Source organism: Gorilla gorilla, chromosome 3 (genome assembly GCF_029281585.2).
Source record: "Gorilla gorilla gorilla isolate KB3781 chromosome 3, NHGRI_mGorGor1-v2.1_pri, whole genome shotgun sequence".
NCBI lineage: Eukaryota > Metazoa > Chordata > Mammalia > Primates > Hominidae > Gorilla > Gorilla gorilla.
This window is the reverse complement of record NC_073227.2, coordinates 132,380,414-132,398,525: the sequence shown is the minus strand read 5'-3', so window position 1 is coordinate 132,398,525 and position 18,112 is coordinate 132,380,414. Positions and strand designations below refer to the sequence as shown.

Genomic DNA, 18,112 nt, shown 5'->3' with positions numbered 1-18,112 from the left:
GAGTGAGACATGAACTGGACCCCAAGGCCTTTGAAGTCATTTCCAGGTCTAATTTTTTTTCGATCACTAAACTAATATTTATTGAGCATCTATTAAGCCAAGTATTGTTCTAGTCATTTGGGATACATCTTTAAGAAAGCAGCCACAGATTTAATTTGATGAGTCTTTACCTTATAATCTTTGCATAGATTTAATTCTGGAAAATGCTAATGGAATCTGGAAACCTTGATATAAACCTAAAAAATTATGTTGTAGAGAGAAATAATATAAAATATTTAAGCCGTTAGAATATGTTTTTAGAAAAATATCTGATTAACTGTGTTGACCTCACATTAATGTAACTTTCCTGAAGTGCTCTCCTACTTCGAGAAATTTCCAAATCCCTTCTTTTATCAAGAAAGTTATAGGAAAGCTGACCAGGATAAGGTACCCTGTTGAGATAGATGTTGTGTGTATGTCTCTTTAAGGATGAATGAATCAATGACTCTTCTGAACCAGCTTGAGACATGCCAAAGAAAACCCATTTTCGGACCTCACTTTAAATCTAATTCCATTTTTGGATAATATTCTAACCTGTCTCTTTGTCTTGTTCTGTTTAATTTCCTTAAGCTATTTCCTGATTGAGAACTTTGATGTGTACAGCCTGACTTCATAAAATTTTAGCAACAATTCTTCCATTCTATTATTTTCTGAGAATGTCCCTCAAATCTTCTCACAGAAGATGTTCTAGCCTTTGAGGCTGACATTGACTCTCATTCTTTATGAGAATCTGAACTTCATTATTTATGAATTTGCTTCTGGCCAAATTTTAAATAAACTTTGACTTTTCAGATGTTCTGGAAGAGGATGTCTGTAATCCTGCCCCTGTGAGGCACTGATGGTGATGTGCTACACTCTGTCCCACATCAGCCTTTTTCAACCCTAGTTGTATTGGTAAGTAGCATTCATGAAATTCAACTGTTTCCAGGACTTTAGGTCCTGTCCTCATTTAGTCCTTTGGGAAAGTCTTTTGAATAGAGACAAAGGCAGATTAGCCCTACTGATTTTGGTCAGGTATTTGGTATATATCCCAGGAAAATTTTTTTCCCTGTCCAAACACTACTTATTGATAAAACTACTTAGCATGTTGCAACATATGTGTACTTCTTACTAGTGTGTGGGCAGAGTCCTTAGATGTCTGGAACTGACTTAAAAATCTTGATTTCACATATTCTAAGCATCCTTCACTGACGTAGTAATTTTAGCAGACTAGCAGACAGCCTTTTGTGGCTCCTATGATCCCCATGCCTTCGTGTAGTCCCCTGTCTCCTCTCCTTGAGTGTGGGTAGGAACTGGGATTTGCTTCTAGGCATGTAGAATATAGCACAGGTGACAAGATGTCTGTGATTATCTGTATGTGCTCATAAGCATAAGATGTTTCATAAGATTGTAATGCATGTCTGACAAGCAGATTCCCTGTCCTTTGCTAAATTTGATGAAGCAAGTGGCCATGTTGTATGCTGTCCGTGTACAGGGTCATGTGTCGGGAAACTGAGGTTGGCATCTGGCCAACAGACAGCAGGAAATGGGGACACCCAGACCCAAACACCTGTAAGGAACTGAATTTTGCCAATAACTGTGTGAGCTTGGAAGTGGGTCCTTCCTCAGCCAAGCCTCACATAAGACCACAGCCCTGGCTGATAATGTTGATTTCCATCTTGTGAGACCCTAAGCAGAGGACCTAGCTAAGCTGTCTGCAGAAATTGCATCTACAGATCTACAGAAACTGTGAGATAATAAGTGTGTGTTGTTTTAAACTGCTAAATTTGTGGTACATTTTAATGCAGCAATATATAACTAAGAAAGAGACTAAAGCTTTGAGACTGACAATGATCTGACAGATCTCTAACCACAGGAAAAACAGGATAGGAAGTTGCCTAGGAATCATCTAACTAGGTGGATATTTTATGAGTCAATTAAGAAATCTTGGACAAACAGCCTTAAACTACATAAGAACTACATAGAACTACATAAGAACTACATAGAATGATCTAACATTGCTAAATGGCAGTCTATGTGATAAACACAGGAGAAAATATTCATTACTTCTCATGGCATTCACGGAGATATGAAAACAGGCAGAACTTTACTAGGCCTCAAATAATGGTTAGAAATTGCTTCAGTGGTCAAAGTTGTGGGAGAAAAGTGTCTTTCATTTAGGATAAATAGCGTAAACAAAGGTGACAGATGTAGCAATGTATCTGAGAGAAAAAGGATCAAAATGTCTTGATGATCCAGAAGTTTCAGGAATGGGATAGAGTGGGATAGTGTGAGGAGCATAGTAGTTAAGGAATACAGATATTATCTTGTGGAATACTCCTTTTCTTTTCTTTTTTCTTTCCTTTTTTTTGGGATGGATTCTCACTCTTTCGCCCAGGCTGGAGTGCAGTGGTCCGGTCTCAGCTCACTGCAGCCTCCGCCTCCTGGGTTCAAGTGATTCTCCTGCCTCAGCCTCCCAAGTAGCTGGGATTACAGGCATGTGCCACCATGCTCAGCTAATTTTTTGTATTTTTAGTAGAGATGGGGTTTCACCATGTTGGCCAGGCTGGTCTTGAACTCCCGACCTCAGGTGATCTGCCCACTTCGGCCTCCCAAAGTGCTGGGATTACAGGCTGCCCTGTGGAACACTTTTTTTTTTTTTTTTTTTTTGGGATGGAGTTTCACTCTATTGCCAGGCTGGAGTGCAGCAGTGGCATAATCTCAGCTCACTTCAACCTCCGCCTCCTGGGTTCAAGCAATTCTCCTGCCTCAGCCTCCCGAGTAGCTGGGACTATAGGTGCGTGCCACCACGCTTAGCTAGTTTTTGTATTTTTAGTAGAGACAGGGTTTCATCATGTTGGCCAGGATGGTCTTGATCTTTTGACCTTGTGATCTGCCCGCCTTGGGCTCCCACAGTGCTGGGATTATAGGCATGAGCCACTGTGCCAGCCTGAACACTTTTAATACAGGATAAGAAGCCTAAAGTCTATCCTTTCAGCCTGTGGTATCTGCTCCCTTTCCTACCCTAACCCAAGGAATTCTGCTTTCATCTGTTTCGTGTATTGGGTTATTTTCAAATATTTCATTTAAACAAAGGGTTCCATGGCTAAAAACAATATGTGAACTTACTTTGGAAATGTGGAGCCTCTTATTTCTTTTGAGCAGAGTTGTTATTAAATTTCTATTCTACAATTCATCTGGCTATACTTTTCAAGTGGCATTGAAAGAAGGATAAATTGAAGTTATGGGGACCAATTATAAGGTTATTGCAGTTATTTACTCTCTGAAATGAGTTCATTGATGTAGGCAAAACAGAATTTTGCAATAGGATTTAGGGATTTAATTGTGCTTAGCCCAGAGCCTTGCACACTTGAGACTCTCAATAAATGTACATTGAATTGTAGAGATTTAACAATAAGAATCAAATCCAGACAAAACAAAAAATTGCTAGAGAAAAGGTTGTCGATGAACCACATTAAAAAATACCACTCTTGGAGGGGAAAGTTGAATGGAGATATTCCATAAAGATAACAAGAGATAGTTTTTTGGCCATTATGATGAAAGCTATCATTAGAAGTTTGATATTATAACATTAACTTTTGCTAAGAAACAAATTACTTTACTATATGAATTTCCTAAATGAATTTTCTTGCAATAAATCATAAAGTCTTTGATATGCTTTACTAAGTAAAATCTGCAAAGTTCTACGTTATATATTGTTATTTTGAAAGTCAAAGGGAACAAAATTATGCTTATCTGAAGTTTCCTAATGCTCATTAAGACTAACAAAGCAAGGCTGAAAAACCAAGAGAAACAGCTACACACCAAATTAATAACCCTCACAAAATGATAGCCATCAATTATTTCTTTGTTTAAGAAAAGGAGTGAAGTTTTTAAAGATAGTACCTTAAAAATAAAACATATTTTCTTGGAATATTCAATATGAATAAGGAATATTTTAAACCAGAATCTCCTTAGCCTTCTTGAAGTATTCCAGTTATCTTTTGAAGGGATTTAGAATACATAGGGATTTTTTTTCTTATTTTCATTAGCTTCTAATTAGCAACAACACCAAGTTTACTAAGTAAATATATAAATACCAGCTTCTTGAAAATAACTTTGTCTTTCCTGGAACTTGGAATAGTGCTCAGATCATCATAACACCCAATGCATTTGACTGACTGATGTTCGAAAGCACAAATAGATGCCAGATATGGTTGACACGATTTCTCTTGTTTGTGGAGTGTGGTGGTAATCTCTGCAGTCTAATTCTCAGTTTATTTCTTCTCAAACATTTTATAAAATACATCTCAGAAATAATTAGAAGAATATGGTTTAAGGAAAAAAAGTCTTAATCTAACTTTTTTTCCCTATATGTTCTTTCACAGTGTCTTCAGAAAAAAATCTATAAATGCATAGGTTTTTTTTCTATTAATTATCCAGCAGTTTTTGAATTTGGGTGGCTCCTGGCTTATATCTGCTTAATAGTGATTGCTTTCCCAAGAGGCTAAGAATATGAAAATTTTACAACCCAGTAGATGGAAAAGTGTCAAGGCTATAAAGACACCTTCTGAGTCCTACTATGTGAAAGAAAACAAATATTTCATATAAAATATATGATCTTTTTCTTTTAAAAAACAACTTTTAAAATGTACTTTTACTTTCCTTTGATAAAAAACACGATAGCAATAAGTAATAAAGGAAAATAATGAAATGCTGGGAAGATTGATGTAACCTGATGATAAGGAAGATCAGATATTTGGACCAAAGGACTGTATATGTTACTTTTGATGCCTAAACTTAAATGACTAAAAATCATTATCTTTCAAAACTTTGAAACTTGTGTGAAGGCATGCACATATAATTATTGTGGTTGAATGTTATTTTTGTTCTTACTCAACTTTCTTTTTAGTGTAGCTCTCCTATTATTTTACAAAACTGACAATGTTGACAAGATCATCTTTATGGGTATTTCACTTGAAATGTGGGAAATTGATCTGCAATTCAAAAAAGTTAGTAGGAAAGAACAATCTGGAAGCAAATAGATCCTTTAGAAATCTCAAGGTGACTGAGGACAAAAAAAAATCAGATAAAATCCAGCAATGATGGGTGAGAGATCCAGGCTATTTTGGGCTTTACATCAGGCAAGCAGGCAACAGATAGCTCCCATCCACAGGGTGGAGAGGCCATCACTGGAGATCACATTGCAGTTTTGTGAATTCTTAGAAAAGAAACATGGAGGAAATCCAGAAAGGAGAAATAACAGTGATAAAGAGAACTAAAGTATTGATTTGTGAGGAGACATTAAAGCCGCTAAATGTCTTCAGCTGAGGGAAGATTAATTGCATATTTGTGAAGCCCAAATGAAGAGAGGACCTTTTTAGCTTAATATGCCTATAGTTAAAAAAGAGATGATTTTCAAGGAAAAGTTCATTTCAAGGAACTTATTAGAAGATACCTCAACATTTTTTTAATGGAAATATTAGTTTTGACAAAGCAGTAACTGTAAAAATGACTTTTAAAAATAAACATAAGAATACTTATTGAATTGCATTTCAATTTATATAAAAATTTACAATTATTTTATAAATCCTTGTTTTCATCATACTTGTCAGCCATAGACTTTCAGGAACTATTAAACAACATTTAATTATGGAAAAAAAAGAAAAGAAAAAGAGTCTTTAAGTTTCATTAGTTCTCAAACTTTTGGTCTCAGGACTTCTTTATACTTTTAAAAAATATCAAGTTTCTCAAAGAGTATTTGTTTTAATAAGTTACAGCTATTGGTATTTATCATATTTGAAATTAAGCATATGACAGTTTTGACATTTATTTATTACTTTATTAAAAATAATGATAAGCTCATTACATGTTAACATGTAGAACATTTTTTAAAAATTTTACTTTAAGTTCCGGGATCCATGTGCAGAATGTGCCAGTTTGTTATACAGGTATACGTGTGCCGTGGTGGTTCACTGTAACTACTGACATCCTCTAGGTTCCCTCCCCTCTCCCTCCACCCCCCAACTGGCCCCGGTGTGTGTTGTTCCCCTCCCTGTGTCCATGTGTTCTAATTGAATAGAACATATTTTTAATGAAAAGTAACTATAGAGGAGAAGAGTGGCATTGTTTTACATGCTTACAAGTATCTTTAATGTCTTGCTTAATAGAAGATAGTTGGGGTTCTACATTTAATTTATTGGGATTTTTTTTTTGGGAAAAGTATATGTAGAAAGTCCAGCCTCACACAGAAATGTAAATGGAAAAAGAGAGGGCATTTTTCTAGCTTTTTCATATAACTGTGGATATTCTTTTTGATACACACTAATACCTAAGAAGTTGTAGTTTTTTATGGGTTGGTTGCACTGTGGAATCTGACACCACCCCAGTAAACTTTTAGGGCTCTGTAACATTAAAATTCATTGGTCTGTCTTGCATTTTTAATGGATCTTTTATGATTTTGTAATGTTTATGCATTGGTCATTTGAAAAATATTTGTTCTGTGAGTTATTCTGATTTTCCTAAGGTTGACGCATTTCATTATACAATATTAAAAATTCATATACATTAATATTACCACTGACCCAAACAGAAGTCTTCAAGTTTTAGAAAGCTGTGAAGCTCACAGTTATGAATGAAAGTTTTTCAAACTTTGAAATTCTCCTGAAAATAAGTTTTATCATCGGCCACATATAAAGTCAGATGTTTTCTTGAAGTGATAAGCTCTCTTTGTTCATTTTCAAGAAAAATATTTTCCAAATCTCAATCTGAATAGCTTTAGTTTGTCTTTCAATCTTTTTTTAAAAAAGTAAAAATGGCTAGTTCAGCTTACAACTCAAATAATCACACAGTAGGTTTTTTTTGTTTTGTTTTGTTTTGTTTTGTTTTTTGAGACGGAGTCTTGCTCTGTTGCCCAGGCTGGAGGTGCAGTGGTGCGATCTCAGCTCACTGCAAGCTCCGCCTCCCGGGTTCACGCCATTCTTCTGCCTCAGCCTCCCGAGTAGCTGGGACCTACAGGCGCCCCCCGACCACGCCCGGCTAAATTTTTTTTTGCATTTTTAGTAGAGACGGGGTTTCACCGTGTTAGCCAGGATGGTCTCAATCTCCTGACCTTGTGATCCACCCACCTCGGCCTCCCAAAGTGCTGGGATTACAGGCCTAAACCACCGCGCCTGGCCCACACAGTGGTTTTTTTCTCGAATCATTGTCCTTTGGTGTGCAGTCAAAACACTCCATGCATCTTTCCCATTTCATCACACAGAATATTAAAAATATGTGTACTCATGGGCCAAGAGTTAATACAATTAAGTTTGCACGGACTCCTCAGATGCGTTCCTGAGTGAAACTGGCTGGATTCTCTGGTTATTTTGAGTGCATGGAGATGAAGAGCATGAGGGCTGCTAGTACGGTTTGATTCATGCTAAAGCACCAACAATTTTACCCACTACAAGTGCAAACGTCAACATAGTGTAAAAGTAAAAAAAACTTAGCATAATTGTGAAAGTAGTTTGACCTTGTGGACTCCCCAAAAGTTCTCAGAGACCTTTAGTTTTGAGAAGAAAAAATTTGAAAGTGAATCACTCGGAGCATGTTTGGTTCCTAACATAAATCCAAGTATCTTTTTTTTCTTTTTTTTTTCTTTTATCTTTCTTCTTTCTTTCTTTCTTTTTTTTTTTTTTTTTTTTTTTTTTTTTTGAGAGGGGGTCTTGCTTTGTTGCCCAGGCTGGAGTGCAGTGGCATGATCTCGGCTCACTGCAATCTCTGCCTCCTGGGTTCAAGCAATTCTCCCACCTCAGCCTCCTCAGTAGCTGGGACTACAAGCACACGCCACTATGCCTGGCTAATTTTTGTATTTTTAGTAGAGATGGAGCTTCACCACGTTGGCCAGGCTGGTCTCAAATTCCTGACTTTAGTTGATCCACCCGCCTTTCCTGCCTTTGCCTCCCAAAGTGCTAGGATTACAGGCATGAGCCACCACACCTGGCCCCATGTATCTTTTCTGTATGAAAAATAGCATGTATGGGCTGCTGGTTCAGAATGCAAGCACACTCTAGAGCATATCATACCTTGCAAGGTATATTCTCACAATAGGGACTGCAACTGAGTCTTCTATAGCTCATTCTAGCACTAAGCCAGTAAATAAGCCCTGGGATGTGTAGGGAGGTGTAAACGACTCCAATTCTTTTAGGAAAAGGCAGAAGGAAGATTTATGGCACTAACTCAGGGTGCTATCATAGGCTTCTTCCTACAGGTGTTCCAGCATCCTTTTCACTGAAGAGGCTCTGGGTTTGGAAACTGAATTAGAACTGACAATTGGATGAAAGGCTAAGACTTGTCAATATGGTCATGCAAGTCGATTTTCTGTTCATTAGGTCAGATTAAGAAATTTTCCCCCAATCCTAGATTTCCACAGATATTATTGGACTGTTCATCTATTTCATCCCTAAGGATTCAAGAAGGTTTAGATGTTATTCCTTTCATCATTGTTTAGATACCACTTCTTTCATCACTGAAGGGTATACCAGCATGCTAAAGTACTACAAGTTGAGCATCCCTAATCCAAAAATCTCAAATTCAAAATGCTTTGAAATTTGAAACTTTTTGAGTGTCAACTGATTCTCCAAAGTGGAAAATTCCATATCTGATTTAATGTAACGGGTTGCAGTCAAAATGCAGGCCCACAACACACAGTTTATTCAGCCTCCCCAAAGGAAAAAAGACTCCCCTAGCCCCCTTTAGCTGCAGTATATCTTTTCCAGGTACACCCATATTCCCCCATGCAAGCATGTCCACAAAGGGTAATAAAATGGCAGATGTGTAGGCTGAATGCACCAACAGCAGGTTCTCCACAACACCCCACGTGAGGTCAAGACCTACATTCATTACTGACTGTCATTTTCACTTATTCTCTGCTCTGTGGTGTAAATGTATTGTTGAAAATGTCAAAGAGGCCTGAAAAAACCCCTGTGGGTAACATTGATAAGAAAAATGGCCAGGCGCAGTGGCTCATGCCTGTAATCCCAGCATTTTGGGAGGCCAAGGAGGGTGGATCACAAGGTCAGGAGATCAAGACTACCCTGGCCAACATGGTGAAACCCCCATCTCTACTAAAAATAAAAAAAATTGGCTGGGTGTGGTGGTGTGTGCCTGTAATCCCAGCTACGCAGGAGGCTGAGGCAGGAGAATAGCTTGAACCCAGGAGGCAGAGACTGCAGTGAGCCGAGATCACGCCATTGCACTCCAGCATGGCGACAGAGCAAGACTCTGGCCCAAATGAAAAAAAAAAAAAAAAAAAATGGAAAACAGGAAGCATTTGTGTTTTTGTAGCACCAAAGGCCAAACTGCTGGAGAAACTGGACAGTGGTGTAAGTGTGAAATGTCTTGCAGTAGAGTATGGTGTTGGAATGACCACCGTATATGACCTGAAGCAACAGAGGATAAACTGTTAAGTTCTATCCTGAAAGTGATAAACACAAGTTAATGAAAAATAGAAAAACTGCATAAATTTAAAAATGAAAATCTTGATAATGTACTGAAAGAGTAGGGCCATCAGTGTTGCAGTGAACACATGACACTTAACGGTAAATGAAACAAGCAAAGAACTATCACGATGAACCAAAGGGAACTGTGAATATTCAACAGGCTGGTTGCAGAAATTTAAGAAAAGACAGCATTACATTTTTAAATATTTGTGGTGATAAAATATCTGCTGATAACATGGCGGTGGAGAAATTCATGGATGTGTTTGCCGAGGTCATCACTGATGAAAAGCTGACACCGGAATAAGTCCATAATGCTGAAGAAACGTCACTGTTTTGGCATTATTGCCCAGAAAGTCACTGACTGCAGATGATAAAACAGCCCCTACAGGAATCAAGGATGCCAAGGTCAGAAGAACTATGCTCGGCTGTGCTAATGCAGCAGACATGTGTAAGCACACTTGGTGTGATAGGCACAAGCTTGTGCCCTTGCAGTTTTATTTTATTAAATTTTTTTAATTTTAATTTTTGTGGGTACATAGCAGGTATATATATTTGTGGGATACATGAGATATTTTGATACAGGTATACAATGTGTGATAATCATATCAGGGTAAATGAAGTTATCCATCACCTCAAGCATTTATCCTTCATGTTACAAACAATCCAGTTATATTTTTTAGTTATTTTTAAATGTACAATTAAATTATTATTGGTTATGTCACTTAGTTGTGTTATCAAATATTAGATCTTATTCATTCTTTTAAACTATTTTTTTGTACCCATGTCCTTGCAGTTACAGAGGAGTGAATTTCTTACTAGTCCATTATTATGCTAACAGAAAGGCATAGATCATCAGGAACATCTTTTCTGATCAGTTTCACAAACATTTTGTACCAGCATCTTGTGCTCACTGCAGGGAAACTAGACTGCATGATGACCGAAAGATTTTATTTCTTGAAAACTGTTCTGCTTATTTCCTTCAGCTAAAATTCTCATAAAAAATAATGCTTATGCCGTGTACTTTCCCCCAAATGTGACTTCATTAATTCAGCCACCTGACAAGGGTATCCTGAGATCAATAAAGAGTAAATATAAAAACACTTTCTTGAACATCATGGTAGCAGCAGTGAACAGAGGTGTGGGTGTGGAAGGTTTCAAAAGAAGTTTAGCATGAAGGATGCTGTACATGCTGTTGCCAACAGTTAGAACACTGAAGATACATTTGTGCATGCTTGGCACAACCTCTGGCCTGTGATTATGCTCAGCGATGATGATGAACAAGGTGGCAGTTTTGAAGGATTTCATATGTCAAGTGAGAAAAATCCAGGCCTGACCTTCTTACATATGCAAAAACATACCTTCAGAGTCCATCAGTAAGCTGGAAGAAGTGGATATTGAAGAAGTTTTTAACAGTTGTTCATTCGTTGTCTGATGGTGAAATAGCCAAAATGGTTCTGAATCAAGGTGATTATGATAATAGTGATCATGAAGATGATATTGTTAACACTGTTGAAAAAGTGCCTATAGATAACGTGGTGAAAATGAGTGATGAGCTTATTGAATAACTAGAGCAGCATGCATTCATAACAGAGTAAGAAATCATGTCAGTTTATAAAATCAAAGAAAGACTTATAAGAACCATTGTCAATGAGGCAGATGACTCTGGAGGAAACATTTTTAAAAAGCACCCAGCAGAATGCCTCCTCAGCCCTACAGGACCCACTTCCGATGCTTCTTCACACCTAAAACAATGAGATACATTGTACAGTAACCTTTTAATCAAAACACAGAATCACAGGTGGAGATGGGAAGCCTGCCATTGTTTGTTGTTGCTGTTGTTTAATGGACAATAGAGGTATTCTGTTGATGCTACTGTGCTTGGTTACCCTGAAAACATTGTTGTTATTATTATTTTACTGTATTAATGGCATATCATATTTTTTGCTGTTAAGTACTTATAGGTGAATAAGTGTAAGAAAATGATAGGTTATTTGTAGCAGATGAATTCAGAATCAGGGATGATGGTGATGCCAAACAACCATGGACTGTCCACATAGGTGGCTGAAATAGTGACCCCTTTGCTTTCTGATGGTTCAGTGTACACAAACTTCGTTTCATGCTAAAGTTACCAAAAATATTGTATAAAATTACCTTCAGCATTTTGTATAATATATATATATATAAAACAAATAAATGTCATGTTTTATATAATTTTTGGTCTTCGGGGTCTCATCCTCAAGATATCTCATTATGCATATGCAAATATTCCGAAACCTGAAAAAAAAAATCCCAAATCTGAAACACTTCTGGTCCCAAGTATTTTGGATAAAGGATACCCAAATGTATAAGAGTTGTTCTCTCTAGGCTGGAGTTGAACATGGGAAAGGCTGCCATTGAAATGGGCTTCCTGATTTCACTGAGGATAACAGGATTCAGGAGTGGTGAGGCCCAGTTTCACCACTTAATAGAGGCAGAGTAGCTGTGGTTGTCACAATTAGCTGATAAACAGATGGTTAGCAGAACTTTTAACCACAGAGATCTTTGGCAGTGCTGACTCTTTTCTTAGGTGCCTTCAGACTCTCTCCCTGAATTATCCCTAAAGGGCTTTTCTTTTTCTTCATCCTCCTCAGATGCTTTTACAGTATATTCTTGTTTTTATTTGGAAGATGTTATAACTCAAATATGCAAAGAAATTTTGTACCTTAGTATTTTTGCAAGAGTAGACAAGGGTATACTTTACAAATTAGCCCTATATTAAAAATCTATAGAATAACATAGACCTCTCCAAATTTGTCACTTCAACCAAAGGGTGAAATTGAGATCACTCATATATAGCCTAATATGTGAAATAATTCAAGGTATGAACTTGAGGTATGAACTTAATGAGACTTTTTTTCTCATGATGATTTTTTAAAGTCTAAGACAGAGGTTACCAAACATTTCTTCCATAAAGTGTCAGATAGTAAATATTTTAAGCTTTGTGGGCCGTATGATTTCTACTGCAGCTGCTCAACTCTGCTGTCGTAATGGGAAAGCAGCCATAGATAGCATGCAAAAGAATGGGTGAGGCTATGTTTTAATAAAACTTTATTTACAAAGGCAGGCAGCATGCCATAGTTTGCTGATCCCTGCTGTAAGTTCATGCTTTACTTTCAGCAGCTACTAACTTCTATTCCATGTTTTTTTCACAAGTCCATTTGAAAGATACACCCACATCCTCTAATTATTCACTATCTGGTCTTGTATTTATATTTACACTTTTGATTCCCATCTCTCACCACTGAAACTTTTTAAAAGGATATTATTATTTTTTATATAATTGTTGTTTATTGGTCATATCTAGTAATTTTTTGGCATATTTTCTGCTTTGATATTCTCACTATTTTAACAGGGGATATTATTAGGGCCAGAGTTAAGATTTGAATAGACCACTTAACAACACATGCTGGCCTATCAAAAAGAAAGTATGAGACTTGTTAGCAGATGTTCTTCAGAATTGCAAGCAGCTGGTCTGATTATATGAAGTTACTGGTTTCTATCCTCCTAGGTTTGACTACTGGGAAATTAGGGTTACCTGGGACCCATAACTATCAGGGCTCAGAGGATATTCAGGTTACTCTGAGGGTATCCCTGAAGATGCCCAGAAAATATGAGGAGAGGCATTGAAATGGCAAGATGAAATTCTCCATAGAGGACAGGAAAGCTGAGTGGTCCAAGCTAACACTCTCTAGGTGGAGAGTGAGGAGTGGGGAAAGGTGGCAAAGTCTGGGAGAATAAAAATGTTGATAAATCTCATTCCAATACCACAATGAAATGCAGCTTACTTAAAGGAAGGCATCAATAAAGTAAAACCTTAATTCCTAAGTAAAATTTGACTACTGATTTAACATAATTTAAAGGATAAAATGCACTGTAGGTGTGATAATTTATTGAATTATTGAAAATATAATAATGAGAGCTAATACTCCCAACACTGAGTGTAATATAATTTTTGCTAACTTCATTTCCCTTTTTTCATATATTACATAATACAGTTTAGTATGACTTGGAGAGCTTATTACAATTTTAAAGGAAAGCAGCTTAATATTTTTTTCTATTTCTCTTTCCTACTTGAATAGTTTTCTCTACCCACGGCCCATCTTTAATGTGCACAATCCATGATGTAATAAAAGAAACTGTCAAGAACAATTAGATCAAATTAAAACTATTCAGCAGAAAGTATTCCTCACATGCTTGGCAAAGTTTGTGGCTTCATCGAAACTAAGTGTGAAACTAAAACAGAAGTCCTTGGTCTTTTACTGTTGATTTTCTACCATGTGACTATACGGATTTCAAAAGCTGGTTGTTTGATTGGAATTCTATCTTTCACACATATTGAATTAATTTTCTTAGCATTTTGCTGATTGTTCCACTACATTTTAATTTAAAATAGAAACCCAGAAAAATGTCACTTGCCTTTTTTTTTTAATTTTCAGAATAAATTTTAACGTTTCTTCCATTTTGTGATCCACCAGCATCACTGCTATTTTCTGTCTAGTCTTCTATTCTCATACAATTACCCTGGAGATGTTTCTAGGGACGAATCATGGTTGTTATGTATTTATGCACTGGAATTAAAGTATATAGGAAGAGCAAGACCTGAGACAATTCTTTGACTATTAGATTATGGCCTTTAAGCTTTTTTTAAAAAAGTTTATGCATTCATTTGTTTCTTCATTGACAAATATTATTGAATGCTTACTTTAGAAAATCCACTGGGTTGAGATGAAGGTGGGGAAGAGATAAAAAGATATATATGGTACAATCGTCTTTTGAGAATCATAGAATTTTAGAGCTTTGAATGCATGATCTGGATAACTCATTTCAATTTTAAGGGACAATAACATTTTTGGTTTGTTTTCCTCTCCTACTTCAACAGTTTTTTCTACCCACTGCTGCCCATCTTTCACACACAAAATGTGTGACGTGGTAAAAGGAAGCATTTCAACTAGAAACCGAGTTCGACCTTTTCATTAGACATGTGAGAAATCATAGCTCAGAGGTTGTTTTTGTTTTGTTTTGTTTTGTTTTGTTTTTTGAGACCAAGTCTTGCTCTGTTGCCCAGGCTGGGGTGCAGTGGTGCGATCTCGGCTCACTGCAACCTCTACCTCCCGGGTTCAAGCGATTCTCCTGCCTCAGCACCCCCAAGTAGCTGTGGGACTACAGGTGCTCATCACCATGCCCAGCTAATTTTTGTATTTTTAATAGAGACGAGGTTTCACCATGTTGGCCAGGGTGGTCTCAATCTCTTGACCTTGTCATCCTCCCACCTCGGCCTCCCAAAGTGCTGGGATTACAGGAGTGAGCCACTGCGCCTGGCCCAGAGGTTTTAAATGGCAATATATAATGTCACTTGACTTCAACTGGCTGAATCTAGAAACTCACTCTAATAGAGGAATTTTCAATTTCTCAAAAAATAATTTATAGTAACTGGAATTTCATATTGAATATTTATTGCACTAAATCACTTAGTAGTCTCTACAAATGAGATTAAGGACACTTTGAACTTCATTATTTGTTTCCAAAGACTTTGATGAAATATATTTTGCTTTGCACAGAGAGGTAAAGAGTATTAACATTGCATTTGGTAGCCCCTGAATGCCCATTAACTACTGGAGGTAATAATCGGGCAGCTGCAAACTATTTCCAAAATGCCTATATAGAATTAATCCTGGCTTGCTCACTGGAGTGAACTTTATCACATGGACTAGCATGTGATAAAGCTAGTCAGGCTGATTTAAGTCTTTCTCTCACTCTGGAACTATGTTGATGCCGAATGGTTTTTATTGGTAATTCAGGTTGATTAGAAGCTCTAATTAATAGCTACTAGTTACTGAATATCTATTGTGTGCCAGTAGATATTTATACTGTGCCAGTAGATATGTACATAAAGTGCTCTATATACATTCTTTTAAAATCATTACAAGAGGGAGGCATTATTATCCATCTTTTAAGCAGATGAGAACACTGTGGCTCAGAGAGGTTAAGTAGGTTAGAGAGGCTAAGTAACTTGCTCAGTGTCACCCACCTAATAAATGTCAAAGCTGGTATTCAACACCAGGTCTGTCTGATTATAAAGCTTGCATGTTTTCTGGTATTCATCCACTCATTAATCCATTCCTTATTTTGTTTCAGAAAGAATTTATGGCAGTTTAATCAGGAGAATATAAAAAAACATGGAGTTACTGGGGGAGAATAATAAATGGTGAAAGAGGGTCTTTGGAAACCTCAGTTTTTATAGCTCCAGAATATTTTAGAGGAATCTCTATGCTTTTAGTGCTTCCATGTTAACAGGGATTGCAAACAAGTTCAGTTTGATCTCCGTTCTTGCCAGGTGGATAGGAAAGAATGTTAATTTCCCTTGTTCCTTGTGGCAGTTTCTTTTGTCTCCTAGTGGCATTCAGGCTGATAATCTTTATGGTCTGATTTATTGTTGTATTCTTTACAGTCTTGCTCTTGAGTATACTCAAAACATGGAAATATGCAGACAGCTGATCTGAAATAGGCAGGACCAAGATAAAGGGCCAACTAAATAAAGACAGGGTTCCTTTAAAGTGAGTGACATTATAAAAAGTTGACGCACCTCCATGACCATGAGGGCATGACAAGGTGGTTCCTTGATCAAGCATGAACCTAGGAGAACATGAAGGTTTAATCCAGCTTTGTAACTGACTTGCCCTGTTGTCTCTCTTAATATTGTCAACAGTAGACTCTTAACTGTGAAGAACAATGATACATCTAATCTGTTTTGGTGCCTCAGTTTCCTTATCTGTAAACTGGAAATCATATTAGGAGTAGCTCAGCTTAAAAGAATGTTGTGTGCTATTCATAAATACGAAACTTAAGAATATACAGTGGTAAAATATAAATGTTTAAGAATTTCTAGATATAGGGAGGATAAAGTATGTACTCCTGCATATTCTCTTATTTTAAGCTATATATATATACATGTGGGCAGAGATTTGGGTAATAAAAGCCTTGAAAAAAAGAAGTCAGTCAAATAGACCTGATTTTTCACCATTAGGTGAAATTCGGCCTTGATTGATGTTGCTCAGGTTAGTTTATTATTGGTTTGCCCCCCAAAAGAGTTTTCTCTAGAAAATGGGTCAGAAAAAAATGACTGCCTGCAAGGAAAAAATGTAAGATAAGTAAATATATTCTCTGATAGCAAGTGCCACTGAGCTACTCTTTCTCTGTAGCCTTCATTAGGACATCATGCTTGCACACTTCAGTGTACTTTGTGGGGAGGAGAGTAAGAAGCCTGCCAGAATGAAGAGAGAAATACTCTAATTTTTTTTTTTTGAGACGGAGTCTCTCTCTTTCACCCAGGCTGAAGTGCAGTGGCGTAATCTCGGCTCACTGCAAGCTCCGCCTCCCGGGTTCAAGCCATTCTCCTGCCTCAGGCTCCCGAGTAGCTGGGATACAGATGCCTGCCATTGCACCCGGCTAATTTTTTGTATTTTTAGTAGAGACGGGGTTTCACTGTGTTAGCCAGGATGGTCTCGATCTCCTGAAGTCGTGATCCACCCGCCTCGGCCTCCTAAAGTGCTAGGATTACAGGGGTGAGCCACCGCACCTGGCCGAAATACTCTAATTTTTGATAAAGTAATTCTAAAATTTTTCTCCATTAAACATGCAAATTGTTCTTTGTTTACAGTATTTTTTTTCATAGTCAGAAAGCACCTTGGATGGATAAAACTAACTGCAGAGGTAGTTGGAGAGAATGAAAATTAAGATGTGACTCTGTTTACCTTATTTGCACTCATTTTTTGTGAGAAAAAAATGAGTAGGTGGATAATTTCTTGTCCAAGTTAATAATTACAGGAATTAAACCTCACTGCTGGGACCAGCTGAGTTAGCATGATAGTGTTGCTATTCAGTGAGGCAATAGACCTGCAGCCGGCTGGGGGAGAGCTGATGTGGTCTCTTCCTCCCTGTTTCCTTAATCTCCAAGATTGGGTAGTGGATAGTGACCTCACAGTGACCTCTTCACTGCTGAGATTCTTCTCATCACCTTTTAGCCCTCTTTAGGTGTAATTGTGCTACCTTGTTCCTTGAGGTGGAGGTGATTCAGAGCTGGGGCGACTGGCAGCATCTTAGACATCAGAGGCCCAGTTCACAATAGGTGTTTCTAGGATCCTCCCTCAATTTTTTTTTACTGCCCTGCTAGTGGAGTTAAACTTAAGTCCTTTATTCCACTTCAGTTTGCTTTCCTGTTTTCTAAAAAGGAGCTTAATAAAACCCATACTTGCAAAGAATTTTAGACATATGGAGCAGGAATGCTACTGAATTACAAAGTACTATGTTCTATGCCTAGGCTTCAGTTAAAACGCTTTCCTCTGTTCTTCCTCCCAGATTTGAGTTGGCATAGTGCCTGGGATGAAGGCACATCTTCAGGGGAATCTTTGGGTTTTTCAAATTCTCAAGTGGAAGAGTGTGGACAGATGGAGGCCAGTGTTTTCTTCTAATGAACTCTTCTGGGATGGACTGATGCTTTTCTGTGGATTTTTCTCCTGCAAAAAGTTGCCTGCAACTCTCATTTTACTTTAAGACTTTCATATTCTTGGTAGAAT

At 37.4% G+C, this 18,112-nt stretch overlaps 1 protein-coding gene across 2 annotated transcripts in view; it reads left to right on the top strand.

The window, feature by feature from the left end:
* Positions 1–18,112, top strand: part of LOC129533013 (histone-lysine N-methyltransferase SETMAR-like) — a 281,726-nt gene that overhangs the window by 90,653 nt on the left and 172,961 nt on the right. The window contains exon 2 of one of the 2 annotated variants that reach the window (XM_063705134.1): positions 832–933. The exons of the other annotated variant lie outside the window; for it this stretch is intronic. The gene's annotated coding sequence lies outside the window, so the exon portion shown is untranslated. The remainder of the gene's footprint in view (positions 1–831; positions 934–18,112) is intronic. 2 annotated transcript variants of the gene reach the window in all.